At 39.8% G+C, this 25,899-nt stretch overlaps 2 non-coding genes across 2 annotated transcripts; both read right to left on the bottom strand.

Annotated features, from left to right (window-relative positions):
* Nucleotides 1–826: 826 nt before the first annotated feature.
* On the bottom strand, nucleotides 827–930 carry LOC112739370 (small nucleolar RNA R71). Its single transcript, XR_003170309.1, has one exon. It is a non-coding gene; the product is annotated as a small nucleolar RNA R71 (small nucleolar RNA).
* A 7,715-nt stretch (nucleotides 931–8,645) lies between these two features.
* Nucleotides 8,646–8,753, bottom strand: LOC112739128 (small nucleolar RNA R71). The gene has a single exon (XR_003170068.1). It is a non-coding gene; the product is annotated as a small nucleolar RNA R71 (small nucleolar RNA).
* Between the last annotated feature and the right edge of the window lie 17,146 nt (nucleotides 8,754–25,899).

The raw sequence follows: 25,899 nt of genomic DNA on the forward strand, positions 1-25,899 counted from the left end.
ATTTTAAAAATTTTCGAAAAATACTAACATTTTTCAAAAACCATTTTCGAAAATCACTAACTCTTTTTCAAAAAAATATTTTCGAAAATTCTCCCTCTCCCATCCCATTCTATTTATTCATTCATATCCTAACATCTCATCTCACATATCTAGCCTCCTCACAGTTGTGTTTCTTCCATTATATTACATTCTTTGTCTCCCCCTCTTCTTCTACTCACACAGGGATCCCTATACTGTGGTATAAAGGATCTCTATTATTATTATTATTTTTCTGTGCCTTCTTCTTTGTCATATGAGCAGGAGCAAGGATAAGAACATTCTTGTGGAAGCAGATCCAGAACCTGAAAGGACTCTGAAGAAAAAATTAAGAGAAGCTAAATTACAACAATCCAGAAATAACCTTTCAAAAATTTTCGAACAGGAAGAGGAGATGGCAGCCCAAAATAATAATAATGTAAGGAAGATGCTTGGTGACTTTACTGCACCTAATTCCAATTTACATGGAAGAAGCATCTCCATTCCTGCCATTGGAGCAAACAACTTTGAGCTGAAACCTCAATTAGTTTCTCTGATGCAGCAGAACTGCAAGTTTCATGGACTTTCATCTGAAGATCCTTTTTAGTTCTTAACTGAATTCTTGCAGATATGTGATACTGTTAAGACTAATGGAGTAGATCCTGAAGTCTACAGGCTCATGCTTTTCCCTTTTGCTGTAAGAGACAGAGCTAGATTATGGTTGGATTCTCAACCCAAAGACAGCCTGAACTCTTGGGATAAGCTGGTCACGGCTTTCTTAGCCAAGTACTTTCCTCCTCAAAAGCTGAGCAAGCTTAGAGCTGATGTTCAAACCTTCAGACAGAAAGAAGGTGAATCCCTCTATGAAGCTTGGGAAAGATACAAACAGTTGACCAAAAAGTGTCATTCTGACATGCTTTCAGAATGGACCATCCTGGACATATTCTATGATGGTTTATCTGAGCTACCAAAAATGTCACTGGACACTTCTGCAAGTGGATCCATTCACCTAAAGAAAACGCCTGCAGAAGCTCAAGAACTCATTGACATGGTTGCTAATAACCAGTTCATGTACATTTCTGAAAGGAATCCTGTGAGTAATGGAACGCCTATGAAGAAGGGAGTTCTTGAAGTTGATACTCTGAATGCCATATTGGCTCAGAATAAAATATTGACTCAGCAAGTCAATATGATCTCTCAGAGTCTGCATGGAATGCAAGCTGCATCCAACAGTACTCAAGAGGCTTCTTATGAAGAAGAAGCTTATGATCCTGAGAACCCTGCAATAGCAGAGGTGAATTACTTAGGTGAACCTTATGGAAACACCTATAACTCATCATGGAGAAATCATCCAAATTTCTCATGGAAGGATCAAAAGCCTCAACAAGGCTTTAATAATGGTGGAAGAAACAGGTTTAACAATAATAAACCTTTTCCATCATCCACTCAGCAACAGACAGAGAACTCTGAACAAAATGCTTCTAATTTAGCAAATCTAGTCTCTGATCTATCTAAGGCCACTGTGAGTTTCATGAATGAAACAAGGTCTTCCATTAGAAATTTGGAAGCACAAGTGGGCCAGCTGAGTAAAAGGATCACTGAAATCCCTCCCAGTACTCTCCCAAGCAATACAGAAGAGAATCCAAAAGGAGAGTGCAAGGCCATTGACATAAGCAAAATGGCCGAACCCAATGAGGGAGAGGAGGACGTGAATCCCAAGGAGGAAGACCTCCTGGGACGTCCAGTGACCAATAAGGAGCTTCCCTCTGAGGAACTAAAGGACTCTGAGGCTCATCTAGAGACCATAGAGATTCCATTGAACCTCCTTATGCCCTTCATGAGCTCTGATGAGTATTCCTCTTCTGAAGAAAATGAGGATATTACTGAAGAGCAAACTGCCAAGTTTCTTGGTGCAATCATGAAGCTGAATGCCAAATTATTTGGCATTGATACTTGGGAAGTTGAACCTCCCTTGTTCATCAATGAACTAAGTGATCTGGATCAACTGACATTGCCTCAGAAGAGACAGGATCCTGGAAAGTTCATAATACCTTGTACCATAGGCACCATGATCTTTAAGGCCCTGTGTGACCTTGGTTCAGGAATAAACCTCATGCCCCTCTCTGTAATAGAGAAACTGGGAATCTATGGGGTGCAAGCTGCTAAAATCTCATTAGAGATGGCAGACAGTTCAAGAAAACAGGCTTATGGACAAGTAGAGGACGTGTTAGTAAAGGTTGAAGGCCTTTACATCCCTGCTGATTTCATAGTCCTGGATACTGGAAAGGAAGAGGATGAATCCATCATCCTAGGAAGACCTTTCCTGGCCACAGCAAGAGCTGTGATTGATGTTGACAGAGGTGAAATAGTCCTTCAATGGAATGAGGACTCCCTTGTGTTTAAAACTCAAGGATCTCCCTCTGCAACCATGGAGAGGAAGCAGAAAAAGCTTCTCTCAAAGCAGAGTCAACCAGAGCCCCCACAGTCAAACTCTAAGTTTGATGTTGGGATGCCACAACCAAACTCTAAGTTTGGTGTTGAACTCCCATATCCAAACTCTAAGTTTGGTGTTGGAGAGTCTCAACAAAGCTCTGCACATCTGTGAGGCTCCATGAGAGCCCACTGTCAAGCTATTGACATTAAAGAAGTGCTTGTTGGGAGGCAACCCAATTTTTATTTATCTAACTATATTTTCCTTAGTTATATGTCTTTATAGGTTCATGATCATGTGGAGTCACAAAATAAACAAAAAATTCAAAAATGGAATAAAAAACAGCAGAAGAAAAATCACACCCTGGAGGAGCATCTGTCTGGCGTTCAAACGCCAGAATAGAGCATGGTTCTGGCGCTGAACGCCCAGAATGGGCAGCATCCTGGCGCTGAACGCCCAGAACAAGCATGGTTCTGGCGTTCAACGCCAGAAATGGCAGCAAAGGGGCGTTGAACGCCCAAAATAGGCACCAACCCGGCGCTGAACGCCCAGAGTTGTGTGCAAGGGCATTTTACATGCCTAAATTGGTGCAGGGATGTAAATGCCTTGACACCTCAGGATCTGTGGACCCCACAGGATCATCTCAGGATCTGTGGACCCCACAGGATCCCCACCTGCCTCATCATCTCTCTTTCCATTCATGATCATCCCTTCTGTTTTCCATTCACCACTCACATCCATACATCCCACTTACCTACAAAATTCAATATCTCTTTCCCACCCAATCCCACCCATATGGCCGAATACACACCCCCATCTCCTCCATATCTTCTTCTTCTTCTATTCTTTCTTCTTTTGCTCGAGGGCGAGCAACATTCTAAGTTTGGTGTGGTAAAAGCATAGCTTTTTTGTTTTTTCCATAACCATTGATGGCACCTAAGGCCAGAGAAACCTCTAAAAAGAGGAAAGGGAAGACAAAAGCTTCCATCAAGGGTCTATAGCTCAGTGGTAGAACATTTGACTGCAAATCAAGAGATCCCTGAGATACCTCAAGGGATACATTTTCTTCCACACAATTATTGGAAGCAACTAAGGGTGGAACATCAAGAGTACTCCATCATCCTTCATGAAATTAGAGAAGATCAAAAAGCAATGAGGGAGGAGCAACTAAGACAAGGAAGAGACATAGAAGAGCTCAAGGACATCATTGGTTGCTCAAGAAGGAAACGCCACCATCACTAAGGTGGATTCATTCCTTGTTCTTGTTTCCTCTGTTTTTCGTTTCTATGTTATGTGCTTATCTGTGTTTGTGTCTTCATTACATGATCATTAGTAGTTAGTAACTTTGTCTTAAAGTTATGAATGTCCTATGAATCCATCACCTCTCTTAAATGAAAAATGTTTTAATTCAAAAGAACAAGAAGTACATGAGTTTCAAATTTATCCTTGAACTTAGTTTAATTATATTGATGTGGTGACAATGCTTCTTGTTTTCTGAATGTATGCTTGAATAGTGCATATGTCTTTTGAAGTTGTTGTTTAAGAATGTTAAATATGTTGGCTCTTGAAAGAATGATGACTAGGAGACATGTTATTTGATAATCTGAAAAATCATAAAAATGATTCTTGAAGCAAGAAAAAGCAGCAAAGAACAAAGCTTGCAGAAAAAAAAAATAGGCGAAAAAAAAAATATAGAAAGAAAAAGAAAAAGCAAGCAGAAAAAGCCAAAAGCTCTTAAAACCAAGAGGCAAGAGCAAAAAGCCAATAACCCTTAAAACCAAAAGGCAACGGCAATAAAAAGGATCCCAAGGCTTTGAGCATCAGTGGATAGGAGGGCCTAACGGAATAAAATCCTGGTCTAAGCGGCTAAACCAAGCTGTCCCTAACCATGTGCTTGTGGCGTGTAGGTGTCAAGTGAAAACTTGAGACTGAGCGGTTAAAGTCAAGGTCCAAAGCAAAAGAAGAGTGTGCTTAAGAACCCTGGACACCTCTAATTGGGGACTTTAGCAAAGCTGAGTCATAATCTGAAAAGGTTCACCCAATTATGTGTCTGTGGCAATTATGTATCCGGTGGTAATACTGGAAAACAAAGTGCTTAGGGCCACGGCCAAGACTCATAAAGAAGCTGTGTTCAAGAATCATCATACTGAACTAGGAGAGTCAATAACACTATTCGAAATCTGAAGTTCCTATAGATGCCAATCATTCTGAACCTCAATGGATAAAGTGAGATGCCAAAACTATTCAAGAGGCAAAAAGCTATAAGTCCCGCTCATATGATTGAAGCTCTGTTTCATTGATAGTTTGGAATTTATAGTATATTCTCTTCTTTTTATCCTATTTGACTTTCAGTTGCTTGGGGACAAGCAACAATTTAAGTTTGGTGTTGTGATGAGCGGATAATTTATACGCTTTTTGGCATTGTTTTTAGTATGTTTTTAGTAGGATCTAGTTACTTTTAGGGATGTTTTCATTAGTTTTTATGTTAAATTCATATTTCTGGACTTTACTATGAGTTTGTGTGTTTTTCTGTGATTTCAGGTATTTTCTGGCTGAAATTGAGGGACCTGAGCAGAAATCAGATTCAGAGGTTGAAGAAGGACTGCTGATGCTGTTGGATTCTGACCTCCCTGCACTCAAAGTGGATTTTCTGGAGCTACAGAACTCGAAATGGTGTGCTTCCAATTGCGTTGGAAAGTAGACATCCAGGGCTTTCCAGAAATATATAATAGTTCATACTTTGGCCAAGAATAGACGACGTAAACTGGCGTTCAACGCCAGCTTTCTACCCAAATCTGGCGTCCAGCGCCAGAAAAGGAGCCAAAACCAGAGTTGAACACCCAAACTGGCACAAAAACTGGCGTTCAACTCCAAGAAGGACCTCTACACGTGCAACACTCAAGCCCAGCCCAAGCACACACAAAGTGGGCCCCGGAAGTGGATTTATGCATCAATTACTTACTCATGTAAACCCTAGTGACTAGTTTATTATAAATAGGACCTCTTACTATTGTATTAGACATCTTTGGTCTCAGTTTTAATCCATTGTTCATCTTAGGAGACTATTGATCACGTTTTAGGGGGCTGGTCATCTCGGCCATGCCTGAACCTTCACTTATGTATTTTCATACGGTAGAGTTTCTACACTCCATAGATTAAGGTGTGGAGCTCTGCTGTTCCTCAAATATTAATGCAAGTACTTCTGTTTTCTATTCAATTCATCTTATTTCGCTTCTAAGATATCCATTCGCACCCAAGAACGTGATGAAGGTGATGATTATGTGTGACGCTCATCACCATTCTCCCCTATGAACGCGTGCCTGACAAACACTTCTGTTCTACTTGAAATAAGCTAGAATGAATATCTCTTAGATCTCCTAACCAGAATCTTCGTGGCATAAGCTAGAATGATGGCGGCATTCAAGAGAATCCGGAAAGTCTAAACCTTTTCTGTGGTATTCCGAGTAGAATTCAATGATTGAATGACTGTGACGAGCTTCAAACTCGCGATTGTTGGGCGTTAGTGACAGACGCAAAAGGAGGGTGAATCCTATTCCAGCATGATCGGGAACCGACAGATGAATAGCCGTGCCGTGACAGGGTGCGTGAGCATATTATTCACTGAGAGGAGGGGATGTAGCCACTGACAACGGTGATGCCCTTGCATAAAGCCAGCCATAGAAAAGAGTAAGACTGATTGGATGAAGATAGCAGAAAAGCAGAGGTTCAGAGGAACGAAAGCATCTCCATTCGCTTATCTGAAATTCCTACCAATGAATTACATAAGTATTTCTATCCCTATTTTATTATATTAAATTCGAAAACACCATTATCCATTTATATCTGCCTAACTGAGATTTGCAAGGTGACCATAGCTTGCTTCATACCAACAATCTCCGTGGGATTCGACCCTTACTCACGTAAGGTATTACTTGGACGACCTAGTGCACTTGCTGGTTAGTTGTATCGAAGTTGTGAACCATGGTATTGGCACCATGTTCTTGGTGCCATTGCCAGGGAAAGAAAGAGCCATGAATTTTACATTATTAAAGTGTAATACGCGTACCAAGTTGCTCACGTTGCCAGGGATTGTTCGAGCCTGGACATCACAATTTCGTGCACCAACTGGTTATTAAGCCATGTCTAACCCTCAGATTGGAGCTTTAGACTAAGAATGCAAGATTCCTGAAATTCATATTAAAAATTTTGGAATCCTTATTTTTCTTTTTCACAAATAATTTTCGAAAAATACAAAAAAATTAGAAAATCATAAAAATAAAAAAAAATATTTCATGTTTCTTGTTTGAGTCTTGAGTCAAATTGTAAGTTTGGTGTCAATTGCATATTCATTTTGCATTTTTCGAAAAAAAAATCATGCATTCATAATGTTCTTCATGATCTTCAAGTTGTTCTTGGTAAATCTTCTTGTTTGATCTTGATGTTTCCTTGTTTTGTGTCTTTTCTTGTTTTTCATATGCATTCTTGAATTCTTAGTGTCTAAGCATTAAAGATTTCTAAGTTTGGTGTCTTGCATGTTTTCTTTGCATATAAAATTTTCAAAAAATAAGTTCTTGATGTTCATCATGATCTTCAAAGTGTTCTTGCTGTTCATCTAGACATTCATAGCATTCTTGCATGCATTCATTGTTTTGGATCTAAAAATTTTCATGCATTGCATCATTTTCATGTTTTTCTCTCTCATCATAAAAATTCAAAAAAAATCAAAAAAATATCTTTCCCTTTTTCCTCTCATAAAATTCAAAAATTTGAGTTGACTTTTTCAAAAATTTTTAAAATCTAGTTGTTTTCTATGAGTCAAATCAAATTTTCAAATTTCACCTTTTTCAAAATCTTTTTCAAAAATCAAATCTTTTTCATTTTTCTTAGTTATTTTCGAAAATTTTAAAAATATTTTTCAAAAATCTTTTTCTTATCTTTACCACATAATTTTTGAAAATAACATCATCAATTATGTTTTGATTCAAAAATTTCAAGCTTGTTACTTGCTTGTTAAGAAAGATTCAAACTTTAAGTTCTAGAATCATATCTTGTGATTTCTTGTGAATCAAGTCATTAATTGTGATTTTAAAAAAAAAATCAAATCTTTTTCAAAACTAATTTCAATCATATCTTTTCAAAAATATCTTTTTATCTTATCTTTTTCAAAATCATATCTTTTTCAAAAATTTGATTTTAAAATATCTTTTCTAACTTCTTATCTTCTTATCTTTTCAAAATTGATTTTCAAATTTGTTTCGACTAACTAACTAACTTTTTGGTTGTTTCTTATCTTTTTCAAAACTACCTAACTAACTCTCTCTCTCTAATTTTCGAAAATATCTCTCTCTTTTTCAAAAATTCTTTTTAATTAACTAATTGTTTCAAAATTCAATTTTAATTTATTTCTTCTTTTAATTTTCGAAAATCACTAACCATTTTTCAAAAATAATTTTTGAAAATTCTCCTTCTCTCTCTCATCTCATTCTATTTATTTATTCATCTACCAACACTTCTCTTCATCTCACATCTCTACTCTCCTCACCCTTGTGTTTCTTTCCTTACATTACATTCTTTTCTTCTTCTTTTCTTCTACTCACATAGGGACCTCTATACTGTGGTAAAAAGGATCCCTATTATTATTTTTCTGTTCCCTCTTTTTCATATGAGCAGGAGCAAGGACAAGAATATTCTTGTTGAAGCAGATCCAGAACCTAAAAGGACTTTGAAGAGGAAACTAAGAGAAGCTAAATTACAACAATCCAGCAAGCACCTTTCAGAAATTTTCGAACAGGAAGAGGAGATGGCAGCCGAAAATAATAATAATAATACAAGGAGGATGCTTGGTGACTTTACTGCACCTAATTCCAATTTACATGGAAGAAGCATCTCCATCCCTGCCATTGGAGCAAACAATTTTGAGCTGAAACGTCAATTAGTTTCTCTGATGCAGCAGAACTGCAAGTTTCATGGACTTCCATCTGAAGATCCTTTTCAGTTCTTAACTGAATTCTTGCAGATCTGTGATACTGTTAAGACTAATGGAGTAGATCCTGAAGTCTACAGGTTCATGCTTTTCCCCTTTGCTGTAAGAGACAGAGCTAGAGTGTGGTTGGACTCTCAACCCAAGGATAGCCTGAACTCTTGGGATAAGCTGGTCACGACTTTCTTAGCCAAGTTCTTTCCTCCTCAAAAGCTGAGTAAGCTTAGAGTGGATGTTCAAACCTTCAGACAGAAGGAAGGTGAATCTCTCTATGAAGCTTGGGAGAGATACAAGCAACTGACCAAAAATTGTCCTTCTAACATGCTTTCAGAATGGACCATCCTGGATATATTCTATGATGGTCTGTCTGAATTAGCTAAGATGTCATTGGATACTTCTGCAGGTGGATCCATTCACCTAAAGAAAATGCCTGCAGAAGCTCAAGAACTCATTGACATGGTTGCTAATAACCAGTTCATGTACACTTCTGAGAGGAACCCTGTGAGTAATGGGACGCCTCAGAAGAAGGGAGTTCTTGAAATTGATACTCTGAATGCCATATTGGCTCAGAATAAAATATTGACTCAGCAAGTCAATATGATTTCTCAGAGTCTGAATGGAATGCAAGCTGCATCCAACAGTACTCAAGAGGCATCTTCTGAAGAAGAAGCTTATGATCCTGAAAACCCTGCAATAGCAGAGGTGAATTACATGGGTGAACCTTATGGAAACACCTATAACCCCTCATGGAGAAATCACCCAAATCTCTCATGGAAGGATCAACAAAGGCCTCAACAAGGCTTTAATAATGGTGGAAGAAATAGGTTTAACAATAGTAAACCTTTTCCATCATCCACTCAGCAACAGACAGAGAACTCTGAACAAAATACTTCTAATTTAGCAAACTTAGTCTCTGATCTATCTAAGGCCACTGTGAGTTTCATGAATGAAACAAGGTCCTCCATTAGAAATTTGGATGCACAAGTGGGCCAGCTGAGTAAAAGGATCACTGAAATCCCTCCTAATACTCTCCCAAGTAATACAGAAGAAAATCCAAAAGGAGAGTGCAAGGCCATTGATATAACCATCATGGCCGAATCCAAGGAAGAAGGGGAGGACGTGAATCCCAAGGAGGAAGACCTCCTGGGACGTCCAGTGATCAATAAGGAGTTTCCTTCTGAGGAACCAAAAGAATCTGAGACTCAACTAGAGATCATAGAGATTCCATTAAACCTCCTTATGCCATTCATGAGCTCTGATGAGTATTCCTCTTTTGAAAAGAATGAGGATGTTACTGAGGAGCAAGTTACCAAGTACCTTGGTGCAATCATGAAGCTGAATGCCAAATTATTTGGTATTGAGACTTGGGAAGATGAACCTTCCTTGTTCACCAATGAACTGAGTGATCTGGATCAACTGACATTGCCTCAGAAGAAACAGGATCCTGGAAAGTTCCTAATACCTTGTACCATAGGCACCATGATCTTTGAAAAGGCTCTGTGTGACCTTGGTTCAAGGATAAACCTCATGCCCCTCTCTGTAATAGAGAAACTGAGAATCTTTGGGGTGCAAGCTGCTAAAATCTCATTAGAGATGGCAGACAATTCAAGAAAATAGGCTTATGGACAAGTAGAGGACGTGTTAGTAAAGGTTGAAGGCCTTTACATCCCTGCTGATTTCATAGTCCTAGATACTGGGAAGGATGAGGATGAATCCATCATCCTTGGAAGACCCTTCCTAGACACAGCAAGAGCTGTGATTGATGTTAACAGAGGTGAACTAGTTCTTCAATTGAATGAGGACTCCCTTGAGTTTAAAACTCAAGGACATCCTTCTGTAAACATGGAAAAGAGGCACAGTAAGCTTCTCTCAAAACAGAGTCAACCAGAGCCCCCACAGTCAAACTCTAAGTTTGGTGTTGGGAGGCCACAATCAAACTCTAAGTTTGGTGTTGAACTCCCATATCCAAACACTAAGTTTGGTGTTGGGGAGTCTCAACAATGCTTTGAACATCTGTGAGGCTCCATGAGAGCCCACTGTCAAGCTATTGACATTAAAGAAGCGCTTGTTGGGAGGCAACCCAATTTTTATTTCTCTAATTTTATTTTTATTGTTATTTCATGTTTTATTAGGTTCATGATCATGTGGAGTCACAAAATATATCAAAAAAAAAAAAATAAATAAAAACAGAATCAAAAAATAGCAGAAGAAAAATCACACCCTGGAGGAGGATCTTACTGGCGTTCAAACGCCAGTAAGGAGCATCTGTCTGGCATTCAACGCCAGAACAGAGCATGTTTCTGGCGTTGAACGCCAGAAACAAGCAGCATCCTGGCGTTCAGACGCCAGAAATGCACAGTGAGGAAAGATGGCGCTGAACGCCAGAAACAAGCATCTGGGCGCTGAACGCCCAAAACAAGCATCAATTCGGCGTTTAAACGCCAGAATTGCATGCAAAGGCATTTTACATGCCTAATTGGTGCAATGATGCAATTCCTTGACACCTCAGGATCTGTGGACCCCACAGGATCCCCACCTACCTCCACTCACTCTCTTCCCTCTTCTCAATGTTCATCCTCTCTTCCCAATAAACACTCTTTCCCAAAACCCTTCACCAATCACCTCAATCTCTCTTCCCTATCACCACTTCACCACTCACATCCATCCACTCTTCCCCATAAACCTACCTCATAAACTCCACCTACCTTCAAAATTCAAAATCAATTTCCCACCCAAAACCCACCCTTATGGCCGAGAGCGAATACACCTTCTTGGTCGAATACACCTCTCCCTCCTCTCCTCCATATTTTCTTCTTCTTCTTCATCTATTCTTTCTTCTTTTGCTCGAGAGCGAGCAATATTCTAAGTTTGGTGTGGTAAAAGCATAAGCTTTTTGTTTTTCCATTACCATTGATGGCACCCAAGACCGGAGAATCCTCTAGAAAAGGGAAAGGGAAGACAAAAGCTTCCACCTCCGAGTCATGGGAGATGGAAAGATTCATCTCCAAAACTCATCAAGACCACTTCTATGATGTTGTGGCCAAGAAGAAGGTGATCCCCGAGGTCCCTTTCAAGCTCAAGAGAAATGAGTATCTGGAGATCCGACATGAAATCCAAAGAAGAGGTTGGGAAGTTCTAACAAACCCCATCCAACAAGTCGAAACTCTAATGGTTCAAGAGTTCTATGCTAATGCATGGATCACAAGGAACCATGATCAAAGTAAGAACCCGAACCCAAAGAATTATCTCACCATGGTTCGGGGGAATTACTTAGATTTTAGTCCGGAAAATATAAGGTTGGCGTTCAACTTGCCAATGATGGAAGAGAACGCATGCCCCTATACAAGGAGAGTCAACTTTGATCAAAGGTTGGACCAAGTCCTCATAGACATATGTGTGGAAGGAGCTCAATGGAAGATTGACTCAAAAGGCAAACCGGTTCAATTGAGAAGACTGGACCTTAAGCCTGTAGCTAGAGGATGGTTGGAGTTCATTCAACGCTCAATCATTCCCACTAGCAACCGGTCTGAAGTTACTATAGACAGGGCCATCATGATCCATAGCATCATGATTGGAGAAGAGGTGGAGGTTCATGAGATTATACCTCAAGAACTCTACAAGGTGGCTGACAAGTCCTCCACTATGGCAAGGTTAGCTTTTCCTCACCTCATTTGCCATCTATGCAATTCGGCTGGGATTGACATAGAAGGAGACATTCCCATTGAGGAAGAGAAGCCCATCACTAAGAAAAGGATGGAGCAAACAAGAGAGCCCATTCACGGATCTCAAGAGACGCATGAAGCTCATCACCATGAGATCCCGGAGATGCCTCAAATGCATTTTCCTCCACAAAACTATTGGGAGCAAATCAACACCTCCCTAGGAGAATTAAGTTCCAACATAGGACAACTAAGGGTGGAACATCAAGAGCACTCCATCATCCTTAATGAGATTAGAGAAGATCAAAAAGCAATGAGGGAGGAGCAACAAAGACAAGGAAGAGACATAGAAGAGCTCAAGGACATCATTGGTTCCTCAAGAAGGAAATGCCACCATCACTGAGGTGGACTCATTCCTTATTCTTACATTCTCTATTTTTCGTTTTCTTTATGTTAAGTGCTTGTCTAAGTTTGTGTCTTATTACATGATCATTAGTATTTAGTAACTATGTCTTAAAGTTATGAATGTCCTATGAATCCATCACCTCTCTTAAATGAAAAATGTTTTTAATTTAAAAGAACAAGAAGTACATGAGTTTCGAATTTATCCTTGAACTTAGTTTAATTATATTGATGTGGTGACAATGCTTCTTGTTTTCTGAATGAATGCTTGAACAGTGCATATGTCTTTTGAAGTTGTTGTTTAAGAATGTTAAATATGTTGGCTCTTGAAAGAATGATGATAAGGAGACATGTTATTTGATAATCTAAAAAATCATAAAAATGATTCTTGAAGCAAGAAAAAGCAGCAAAGAACAAAGCTTGCAGAAAAAAAAAAAGAGGGCGAAAAAAAATAGAAAGAAAAAGCAAGCAGAAAAAGCCAAAAGCTCTTAAAACCAAAAGGCAAGAGCAAAAATCCAATAACCCTTAAAACCAAAAGGCAAGGGTAATAAAAAGGATCCCAAGGCTTTGAGCATCAGTGGATAGGAGGGCCTAAAGGAATAAAATCCTTGCCTAAGCGGCTAAACCAAGCTGTCCCTAACCATGTGTTTGTGGCGTGAAGGTGTCAAGTGAAAACATGAGACTGAGCAGTTAAAGTCAAGGTCCAAAGCAAAAAAAAAACAGAGTGTGCTTAAGAACCCTGGACACCTCTAATTGGGGACTTTAGCAAAGATGAGTAACAATCTGAAAAGGTTCACCCAGTTATGTGTCTGTGGCATTTATGTATCCGGTGGTAATACTGGAAAACAAAGTGCTTAGGGCCACGGCCAAGACTCATAAAGTAGCTGTGTTCAAGAATCAACATACTGAACTAGGAGAATCAATAACACTATCTGAACTTTGAGTTCCTATAGATGCCAATCATTCTGAACTTCAATGGATAAAGTGAGATGCCAAAACTATTCAAAAGGCAAAAAGCTACAAGTCCCTCTCATCTGATTGGAGCTATGTTTCATTGATAGTTTGGAATTTATAGTATATTCTCTTTTTTTTATCCTATTTGATTTTTAGTTGCTTGGGGACAACCAACAATTTAAGTTTGGTGTTGTGATGAGCGGATAATTTATACGCTTTTTGGCATTGTTTTTAGTATGTTTTTAGTAGGATCTAGTTACTTTTAGGGATGTTTTTATTAGTTTTTATGTTAAATTCACATTTCTGGACTTTACTATGAGTTTGTGTGTTTTTCTGTGATTTCAGGTATTTTCTGGCTGAAATTGAGGGACTTGAGCAAAAATCAGATTCAGAGGTTGAAGAAGGACTGCTGATGCTGTTGGATTCTGACCTCCCTGCACTCAAAGTAGATTTTCTGGAGCTACAGAACTCAAAATGGCGCCCTTCTAATTGCGTTGGAAAGTAGACATCCAGGGCTTTCCAAAAATATATAATAGTCCATACTTTGGCCGAGTTTAGACGATGTAAAAGGGCGTTGAACGCCAGTTCTATGCTACTGTCTGGAGTTAAACGCCAGAAACACGTCACGAACCAGAGTTGAACGCCAGAAACACGTTACAACCTGGTGTTCAACTCCAGAAAGAGCCTTTACACGTGTAACATTCAAGCTTAGCCCAAGCACACACCAAGCGGGCCTTGGAAATGGATTTATGCATCAATTACTTACTTCTGTAAACCCTAGTAACTAGTTTAGTATAAATAGGACTTTTTACTATTGTATTTGACATCCTGGATTGTATTTTTGATCCTGTGATCACGTTTTGGGGGCTGGCCATTCGGCCATGCCTGAACCTTTCACTTATGTATTTTTCAACGGTAGAGTTTCTACACTCCATAGATTAAGGTGTGGAGCTCTGCTGTTCCTCATGAATTAATGCAAAGTACTACTGTTTCTCTATTCAATTCAACTTATTCCGCTTCTAAGATATTCATTTGCACTTCAATATGAATGTGATGAACGTGACAATCATCATCATTCCCCCACGAACGCGTGCCTGACAACCACTTCTGTTCCACCTTAGATTGAATGAGTATCTCTTGGATCTCTTAGTCAGAATCTTCGTGGTATAAGCTAGATTGATGGCGGCATTCATGAGAGTCCGGAAAGTCTAAACCTTGTCTGTGGTATTCCGAGTAGGACTCTGGGATTGAATGACTGTGACGAACTTCAAACTCGCGAGTGCTGGGCATAGTGACAGACGCAAAGGAGGGTGAATCCTATTCCAGTATGATCGAGAATCTCAGATGATTAGCCGTGCTGTGACAGAGCATTTGGACCATTTTCACAAGAGGATGGGATGCAGCCATTGGCCACGGTGATGCCTCCAGATGATTAGCCATGCAGTGACAGTGCATCGGACCATTTTCACGGAGAGGATGAAAAGTAGCCATTGACAATGGTGATGTCGTTACATAAAGCCAGCCATAGAAAGGAGTAAGACTGATTGGATGAAGACAGCAGGAAAGCAGACGTTCAGAAGAACGAAAGCATCTCTATACGCTTATCTGAAATTCTCATCAATGAATTACATAAGTACTTCTATCCTTATTTTCTATTTATTTATTATTAGTCGAAAACTCCATAACCATTTGATATCCGCCTGACTGAGATTTACAAGGTGACCATAGCTTGCTTCATACCAACAATCTCCGTGGGATCGACCCTTACTCACGTAAGGTTTTATTACTTGGACGACCAAGTGCACTTGCTGGTTAGTTGTGCGAAGTTGTGAAGTTATGTTTGGACTATGGTTCTGTGCATCCGTTTTTGGTGCCATTGCCAGGAAGAGAACGAACAACAAATTTTACAACCTGAGTAACAATTTCGTATACCAACTTCCTTTTGGGAGGGAGTTTTGGTGGCCTCACAGGAGAAGGCAAAACCTATTAGTGAAGACATGTAAAATAGTTAGTAAAAGTGCATAAGAACATGCACACAATAAAATGAATGTCATCTAATTTTTTGAACCTATTGAGAGTCATCGGTTTGTGACAAGGGTGGTTGACTGAGTTCAAGCTGTATTTCGGTGGGGGTTGTGGGATAAGGGTGGCTTCACCACCATTAGCAGCAAGGGGTTGGGCAGCAGCAGCTTCTGCAGCAACAGCAGCATCCTCATTAACAGCTCTAGAGTTACATAAGTGACATCAAAATGGTCCCTTCAGTTTTATAAGTGATATCAAAATGTTCCTTATTCTTTACATACAAATCAGTTCATTATATACACAGCAGTTCATCAAGCATTAGTCCATCTACTAAGTAAAGCAGTAGTTCATTATATACACAGCAGTTCATTATATAAGCAGTGATCCAACTACCTTGTAATGAATATCTTCTCACTTATTCTATTATCACAGCAACCAATACTAATTATACAACAACAAATAAATTTCTAAAACGTACCTTCTGCTTATCTGATATGAAACAGAGCTTGTTGTGCTTATAATATCCCAAGTCTTCATGAAGTAATTCCAAGAACCACCTCCAGTTTTCAGTATTTTCAACAGGGACAATTGCATAAGCAATCACATACATATGATTCTCTGCATATCTAATATGAAACAGAGCTTGTTTTGCTTATAATCACATTCTTCGTTGTCATTTGAAGAGCTTGTTCTACCATCACATGTTACCGCATCTTCTTCCAGAATTTTATCCACCCACAGAAACAACTCACACCACCTCTTACCTGCAGTCTGCATCCTGGAAAGTAAATCAACCAAGTTTACATCCAGAATTACAACAAACAATAGCATCAAACACTTACATTGTAGTTTGGGCAACCCACGAACGGTCTCCTTGGATTAGAATCCGTCACTGACCATCACGACACTGGTCTCAACCCGCACTCACACCATTTTGGCAGACGTGCATCTCTGTTTCTATTCATTCTCCTCATGATGCTTCCAAATGATCGTGGGTTGTTGGAGCTCCCAGCTGCATTGCTCGCGCTAGCCATAACATGTGGTTTTCGAAGATGGAGAAGACACTGTAGGAGAAGCAATAGAGGAGAGTCACCTCTGGTGCGATGGAGAAGAGAGGAGAAGAGAGTGTGCGATGGAGAAGAGAGTCAATTGGGGGTTAGGATTTTTAACCTCAATTTAGGGACCAAATTGAGTCAAAACAGTTTACGTCGCCACGTCAGCTAGCTGTTGTGCTGACAGCGTGTCACCAACGAGTCCAGGTCAGCTTTCCGGTTGCTCCAGCTGGACAAAATTGACCGGAAGGACGAGTGTGAGTTCCGGAGTGTAACTTCAAGGATGAATATGAGTAATTTTTAACTTCAGGGATCACTATGAGGCTCGAGGGTAACTTCAGGGACCACTTTGAGGCTTATCTCGTCACTATTACTACTAGAATCTTCAATTTCAGAAACACATCTAGATTATACGAACTGTCCTCTACAGATACATACGAATCAGAAGAGTCATATCATCACCCCAATAATTTTATTTGTAGCTTTTTCCATATTTGCAGACTTTTTCACAGGCTTTCTATCACCTCTGTGAAGAGATCGATGATTTTATGGAGGCGTTGAATTTGAAGTTAGCATGCTTAGGAGGTTGTCAAACTTTGATTTTATTGGCAACATAGATTTTTTGGGTTGTGTAGCCTTGGTTGTTAAAGTTTTGGTAATGGTAGTTAGAAGTATGATTCTTTTAGGTTGGGTTTCAACGGCTCATTTTTTTCATTATGGGTTTGGTATTGGTGTTGTCCAATAAAATGGATGCATGACCAATATTTCCCCTGCTATGGAAGTTACTTAAAACGTGGGTTACGTTTAGCTTTGTTTTTATTTATTTTATTTTTTTTGAGAGAAAAAGACAAACGCGGTATGCATTTTGGTTTTTCAAAACGTTTTAAAATTTTTTTAAATTCCCTTTTAACACAATCGTAGGCTACGTTTTGATGTGGGCATAAATTTTTTTTTAAATAAACAAAATGCATCTTGTGTTTTATTTTTTGGTGTCAGCTTTTTCATAAACGCAGGGTGCATTTTATGGGCTGTCAGCTTTTTTTTGGAGAAACTAAAAACGCATGTTGCGTTTTGTTTTAAAAAAATATTTTAAACACGGGTCCGGCCTATAAATACGAAGCAACACTCTCATTCAGCTTGTCTTACTCCATTTCTACTCATTGTATTCTTCTTTCTTACACATATGTCGTAGTGCTGAGTTTTTTTGGCAGTCAGGTGTGTCAAAAAAATCGGATTAGGTGAGGTTGCAGTTATGGAAAATATTGCAAATTTGCGAGTATATTATAACGGTGAGGTTATACCAAACACACATGAGGGAGTAACTTTTATTTGTGAATGTCCGTTGTCATTTGCTATTCCATGTACCAAGAGTTTTGTAGAGTTGCAAAATGGACTTTGTAATAACATTCAAAGCCACATTTCAAAAGGGTGAGCAATATTTTATACAGGAATCCTGTACAAGTATTTGGTGGGCTGATACAGTTTCAAATGATGCCCATCACTAACGATGCCAGTATGCAGCAGATGTTATGTATTTATCAACAAACCCGATTTCATGTGCCGATGATAGAGCTGTACGTTGAGTTCGAATAGCAGTCAAAGTTGGGCGCGGTCGGGGAGGAGGTAAATTTTAATGAGGTCGGGGATATAGATTGGGAAGAAGATAATAATGACAGTGAAGAGGAATTCAAAGCTAACTATGAAGTCGATGACGAAAACGATAATGGAGACTTGGCAGGAAATCCGGCGGTGCAAAATGAAGCAAATGCGATTGTAAGCCAGCACCCATTTGGTGTTCCGTCTTTTATGCGGGCTCTAGATCTCGAAGCCATGCATGCCCCGGAATTTCCTGAGTATGCGAATATGGGTATGTTATGATTATTAACTCAAGTTTTCTATAGTGCTTATTTTATTTTCCTTGTCTGACTGATGGTGGTGCGCATGTCTTAGGTGAAGGCAACGCTGCGGCAGAAGATAGCGAGTTTAGAGTCGGAATGGAATTTGGTTCGAGAGAGTCGGTGATATCTGCAATCAAAAGCTACACCATTTCTAGAAGAGTTGATTATACTGTGTATGAGTCTGAGCCGCAGACATTCTATGCGAAATACAAGGGGTATGGTGCAGGGTGCGACTGGCTTATCCGAGCTAGCTTGATTCGAAAAAAAGCTTGTTGGGAGATCAGGAGATACAATGGTAAGCACACGTGCACCGTGGGCACGATTTTACAAGATCATGCCAAGTTGGACTTGGACACAATTCCAGATGCCATTAGGCCGTTGGTCAAAGCAGACCCCACGATAAAGGTGAAGTCTGTTATTGCAGAAGTCCAAGGCAGGTTCAACTACACTATGAGTTACCGCAAGGCTTGGTTGGCAAAGCAAAAAGCTATCGCAAAAGTTTTTGGTGATTGAGAAGTTTCTTACCAGACTTTGACAGTATGGTTGAAAGCAATGACAGTGAAGATGCCAATGTCTCGTGTTCAAAGTAAAACACTCCCCGTTTACCGTGAGAGTGCGGAGATTCAGGGTGTAAGAGTTCTGCACCGCATTTTTTGGAGCTTCTATCCGTGTATTATAGCATTCAGACACTACGAGCTACTGGTGCAGGTTGATGGCACGCACCTGTACGAAAAATATAAAGGTGCACTTCTTGTAGCGGTTACACAAGATGGGAATCAAAACATTGTGCCTATTGCATTTGCGATTGTCGAGGGTGAGACAGCAGACGCATGAGAGTTTTTCCTAACCAACTTGCAGAGATATGTTGTTACCATTGATGGTGTGGGTATTATTTCTGACCGCCATACCTCCATCGACGCTGCAATAGCTCGCAGTAACGGTGCATGGTCACCACCAAGGGCGTGGCACATGTACTGCATCAGGCATATCGGGTCCAACTTCTTAAGGAGATTCAAGGCTCCATATTTGCATAAACTCGTGGTGAACACAGGTATTTCAACTCGCTGTTATGGTTCTATTCATAGTAAATTTGTGGCATCTGCTTATGATTAAATGGTTTGTTCTACAGGCTATTCTAGAATGGAGCAGGAGTACAACAAAAACTACCAAAGGCTTAAAGAGCGGGGTGAGGCATATACTCAATGGTGCGATGAGATCGGTGTTGAGAGATGGATGTTGGCATTCGATGGTGGTCATCGTTGGGGACATATGACGACAAACTTGGTAGAGTGCATAAATTTTGTCCTGAAGGGTGCACACAACCTTCCTGTGACTGCCCTTGTCCGGTCAACTTTCTATCGGCTGAATGAGTTGTTTACTCGGAAGAGTACCGAGGCTCATGAGCGTCTCCGCAACGGATTCACATATTCAGAATTTGCAACGAAGAGAGTTGAAGAAAGCTTCCGACATGCAGGAAACATTGTGGTCAACCGGTTCGACAGGCGCAACGAGATGTTTGAGGTTCGCGAGATGGAAGATGGTACCATTTACACTGTTAACCTTGCGCAATGACACTGTGACTGTGGCCATTTTCAGGTCGAGCGACTCCTATGTCGCCACGTGCTTGTAAGTTGCGCCAACCAGCGTCTTGATTGGCAGGTGTACGTGCACGACGTGTACAAGATGTCTAAAATTTGCAAGGTGTACTGATAAACCACTATCTTATGGTTTATCTTATGCTTAATTGAGTGGTTTTTATCAACTCTTTACCCACTTATTCATACTATTTGCATGGTTTTACTTTTTCCTTCTGAATTTTGTGCTATGATTGAAAACATGCTTCTTTGACCTTAATTTTATTAATTTTAATCCTCTCTTATTACCATTCGATGCCGTGATATGTGTGTTAAGTGATTTCAGGGATTACAGGGTAGGAATGGCTCAGAGGATGGAAAGGAAGCATGCAAAAGTGGAAGGAATACAAGAAGTTGAAGAAATTGCTAAGCTGTCCAGCCTGACCTCTTTGCACTCAAACGGTCATAACTTGAGCTACAAAGATCCAAATGATGTGGTTCCAGTTGTGTTGGAAATTTAATGTCCGGGGCTTCGAAATGATATATAATTTGCTATAGTGGCCATATATCTAGGCGACGCGAATGCGTGCTCCACACGGACGCGTTGCAGTGATGAAAAACCAGCGTGGCAGATTTCGCAACTAGCGATTTCTTGGATGTTTTTGACCCAGTTTTCGGCCCGAAAAATACAGATTAGGTTTTAGATGTAGTTTTCTAGAGAGAGAGGAGACCTATTAGGATTAGGATTTAGGATTAGGATTTCTATTAGGATTAGGATTTCATCTTCTTCAATTTCAGGTTCAATGTTCCTTTAATTTATTTTCTACTTTTATTTATTCTATTACTTTAATTGTTATTTATCTTTTCAATTTGGTTTATGAACTCCATGTTAGAATTGATTTCTTTATTTAATATAATTTGAGGTATTTTAGACTTATGATTGCTTTCTTTAATTTATTGATGCTTCTAATTAATCCAAATTATTTTCATTCAAGTAGATTTTCTTCCCTTTTGACTTTGGTTGAGTAATTGATAACACTTGAGTTATCAAACTCAGCTGTTGATTGAAATTGGAGTTGCTGATTGATTTGGGTCCCTCTAAAGCTAGTCTTTCCACAAAAGTTGACTAGGACTTGAGGATCAAATTAATTAGTCCACTTGACTTTTCTTTGTTTAGTAAGGGTTAGCTAAGTGGGATTAAAATCCAATTCTCATCACACCTGATAAGGATAACTAGGATAGGACTTCCAATTCTTATTACCTTGCCAAGAGATTTTCTAATTATTAATTTATTTTTCTCGTTATTTAAATTACCTGATCCTTATTTCAAAAACTCAAAAATATATCTTTTTTTCCATAACCAATAATAAATCATACTTCCCTGCAATTCCTTGAGAAGATGACCCGAGGTTTAAATATTTCGGTTATAAATTTTATTGGGTTTTGTTACTTATGACAACCAAATTTTTGTACGAAAGGATTCTCTGTTGGTTTAGAAACTATACTTACAACGCGATTATATTTGTGAAATTATTTACCGATAGAAAATCTTGATCGTCATGTACAGAGGCGAATTTGTTCCTATGGGTGACCCATCTACATGGGATAGATATGAAGGAGTGAAGGTGATTACCAACTGGACATTGAGGCACACGACGAAAGGAAGACCGAAGTCAACCTGCTAGTTAAATGAGATGGATTCGCGTGATATGCGTGGTCCTCACAAGTACACTATATGTGGACGTGAGGGACTTAGCCGCAGCCGATGTCCGCAGTGCGCAGGTCCAAGTTCCGCTGGAGGTCATTGGTCGTTAGGGTTTTCAATGTAACTTTCTTATGACCTACTTCACAATTATATGTTACCTTTTTTGTAATCTCGTCATTTACTTTAACCTAGTTAACAATTTATAATAAATAAAGTTTTTAAGTTTGTTATTTATTTTTTGGAGAACAAACATTTCGATCCAAACAGAGTTATACGTGAACAAAGCTAAATATGTCATAATAATAGTACAGAACAGAATCATCTAAATATAACATATGACACTGAATACAAATCTGAATACAACACTGAATACAAGATCAACTGCAACTAAATACTTCCTCGGCGCCTTCTTCGAATACAAGGATGGGGTGTGTTTGTCCAGAGGCGCAGTCTGTGTCCGTAAGTTATATGGACGACCCTGAGGCAAACCGGCATCCAGCCCACTGCCAACTTCAGGACCACAAAAATCTGTCACGCTCGCACCACCAGTGTCATACAAATCGGAGCCACTCATTCCCGGAGCACTCGATCCACCAAGATCATACCAGTGCTGCAAGTCGTATCCCAAGTCTCCTTCTTCCTGATGCGGGTACTCATTCAAATCAAACAATTGGTCGCATGGTGGTGGGGAAGGACCGGGCGGATCTACATGACCCGTCGATTCATCAAAGTCAAAGTCACTAGCATGACCTGAAGTGGCGCGACGACCACTGGAATGCCGAGATGTAGCAGGCCCTTCCTGTGGTGGCGGCGAGGATAGAAAATCTGTATCTCTTAGGACCTGAGAGAAGCTGATGGTGTCAAATCCACCCAACGGACTAAAGTGACCCTCGACTGGAATTACCAGATGTGGTATATAGGGCTCAGGTGCCTGAGGCGGCTGTGGTTCTAGTATATATGCTGCCTGCTGCTGGGCATATGCCGGCCACTGCTGGGCATATGCCGGATCCTGAAACTGCTGGGTATATGCCGGCATCTGAACCTGGTGCTCATATGCCGGGACCTGATACTGGTGCTCATATGCCGGGACTTAGATAACAATTAATTACAATTAATAGTAATTCTAGATAACAATTTATAACCCTAAAAGTTGATAATAATCATAATACTAGGAATTAATAACAATACCTGAAACTGCTGCTCATGAGGCAGGACTTGCTTTTGAGGGCCAGCTGGCTCTTCCTGTTGCTGATGTGGTTCATCAGCGCCAACCTCTTCGCCTGCAACTCTATCTGACAGTCGTAGGTGCATCCCATACTGCTGTGTGTACCATCGTAGTACACTGGGAGAGGATGAAAGTCAATAATCTCCTCGCCTAACTGTAATGTGTTATAGCGGTCAAATCTCCATCTGTTAACCCATTGACTGTAAATCTGTCCCTAGTCATGGTTCTGTGCTCCTGTCAACCGCTTGCAGTGATCACGACCAAGGTCGCACGCCGGGCCTGGTGGAAGCTGTTCCATCCCGAACTGTCGTCTAATCCGGTTTGTCGGGTGCCATTCTATGCACTCGAATGACACTAGAGGCGATTGGGTGGAGCACATAACCATCTGAGCAGCGAGGACATCCGGAATCACCACTCCCATATATGACCGCCATATAAACTGCACATTCGTTACAAGAGGTCGATTAGAAAAACTAAACTTCTGAATAAAAATATTGGACATTAATGGTACAACTTACATCGTCAACTCCCATGTCGTCGAGTCCTCGCCTAAAATGCGCAGTAGGCTGCCATATATATCTTGTACGTCGGCGCCAATGGCTCCACCTTACAAAAAACAGAATAATAATAATAATAATAATAATAATAATAATAATAATAATAATAATAACAACAACAACAACATTAATAATAATAACAATAACAATAACAATAAAAACCAATACCATCGCGCAAGTGGAATACCAACATCGCCGAGCTGATCGCGGGGTATAGGTGCCAGGAGCGGCATACGCTCCCACGCCCAAACAAAAAGCAGTGTTAGTGGGCCATCCATCTCTTTACATTTGTATCGTGATGCACGACACAACGATCTGTACAGGTGTGCCAGACTGGCTGCCCCCAACTGTATGATGATATCCGATGAAAATTCTGAAGTAGCGGTAGAAACTTCGAGTTCAATAAAGTGGTCGACTTATCCGTAAACACAATAGTTTCGAGCACGCAGAAAATGTGTGCCCGGACGTACTGCTCAACCGACTCCTGAGTATTACATGGCTCGCTGTCTCTGCACCACCGGACCCATGCAAGATTAACCTTCCCCAACACGTGATCTTGCGGACCAGGCTCCCGACCAAAACACGAAATGCAGTTCTACACCAAAAACTGGTGACTGCTGTCTAATCTACCCGTAACGGCCTCCCTATTAATCGGGAGACCAAGAATATAAGTCACATCTTCCAGCGTCACCGTGACTTCACCGACTGGAAGATGAAATGTGTGAGTCTCTGGCCGCCACCGTTCCACCAAGGCACTCAGTAGTGCAGAATGACCTCTCATTTCGCCTATTCGTGAAACGTGTTGAAACCCAGTAAACTCCAGTGCCGCTGCAGCTACCTCGTTAAAGGTATCGGACGGATCAAATTTTCTAGGCAACAAATTCCTATTAGCCTGCAAAAAATAATGATAATTATTAAATTCTAAATAATATCGATTAATAATAATAATAATAATAATAATAATAATAATAATAATAATAATAATAATAATAATAATAATAAAATATTATTTATTTTTCATTACAAAAACATAACGTTAAACATTATTCTTATTAAACAGTATTATGTGATCCAAGTACTCATAAAATTTAAACAGTATTATATGATCAAGTACTATAAACATTATTCTTATTAAACATTATTCTCATAAAATTTTTTAAAAAAAAAATTACTTACTCATTGATGATGATCTAAGTACTCAATAATGTGATTTTTAGGTCTAGTAAAATTTTGAACCATTTTTTATTTAATAACCAAATGAAGCTACGCTTTTCACTCTTCTTCTTCTTCCCACAATCTTCTTCACACAACACTCTTCACTCTTCACTCCAGTAACTCCCTCACATAACATTTACTCTTCAGTAACTCTTCCCTCTGCGTTTTGCACTTTAAACACCTCGCCAACAGCCTTCTCCAACACGTGGCGCGCATGCAGCTAGGAACGCTGCAAAACGCAACCCACGTTTGGCTGTGCAGGGCTGACAAACGCAACCTGCATTTTGCTTAGTCCTATGCTGGACAACACTGCCCCTCTCAGCATGCAGGCCACGTTTCGGACCCTGGTTTTGTTGCTCAGTCCAATTGCAGCCTGCATTTTGCAAGTCTGCAGATTTTTGTTTTTTTCGCCACTGCAAAACGTTACCTGCGTTTTGCAGGTCTCTGAATAACCCAGATCCACATTGATGGAAAACTCACCATGCATCCATAATCAAAGTTATCACCATTATTCTCTCCATAATCAAATTAATTTCTGGGGTTTCAACTAGATGTGCAATGGCTTTTTTTTTCTTTTCTATATTGGAGGTTTTGGTAATGGGTTTTGTTCGATGTGTAAGTAACATGACTTTTAGGTTGTGGTTCAAATCCTTCTTTTATATGGTGAAAAACCAATATCATTATATCACTCATCTTGGAAAACAAAAAATAAGCACAAATACAAGGATTTTTTATTTAAATTAATTTTAAAAATATTTTATTTACTGAAATAAATAAGTTTAAAAATTATTACGAAAATATGTAAGATGACTTATTTCGTAGGTTGATAGGGACAACAACTCTACAGTGCATGTAGTAGCTTCGGCACCTTGTTGTATGACTCCTCTTAGTCTCTGTATATCTGCACAATTGTCTTTTGTTTTGCCATCCAAACCTTTCTATAGGAGGGTTTGAAGCGATAGTTTTGCCGAACTGCACCTTGCAAGACGGGGATGCTGACGGATGGGTTGGACTGTATCAACGGCAAGATGACTTTGCAGATGAGGCTGCTGTCCAACTGGCAATGGTCTTGGAACATGGTGGGTGCTAAACACATATGTGCTCCACCAACCCTCCGGAGCTCCCTAACGAAATAAAACACTCATGGTTGGAAACTACACTAGATAAAGCAATCATAAATGAGTAAATACGCTACACTTAAACTTGAACT

The sequence above is a fragment of the Arachis hypogaea genome, chromosome 13, assembly GCF_003086295.3.
Source record: "Arachis hypogaea cultivar Tifrunner chromosome 13, arahy.Tifrunner.gnm2.J5K5, whole genome shotgun sequence".
In the NCBI taxonomy this organism is placed as follows: Eukaryota; Viridiplantae; Streptophyta; class Magnoliopsida; order Fabales; family Fabaceae; genus Arachis; species Arachis hypogaea.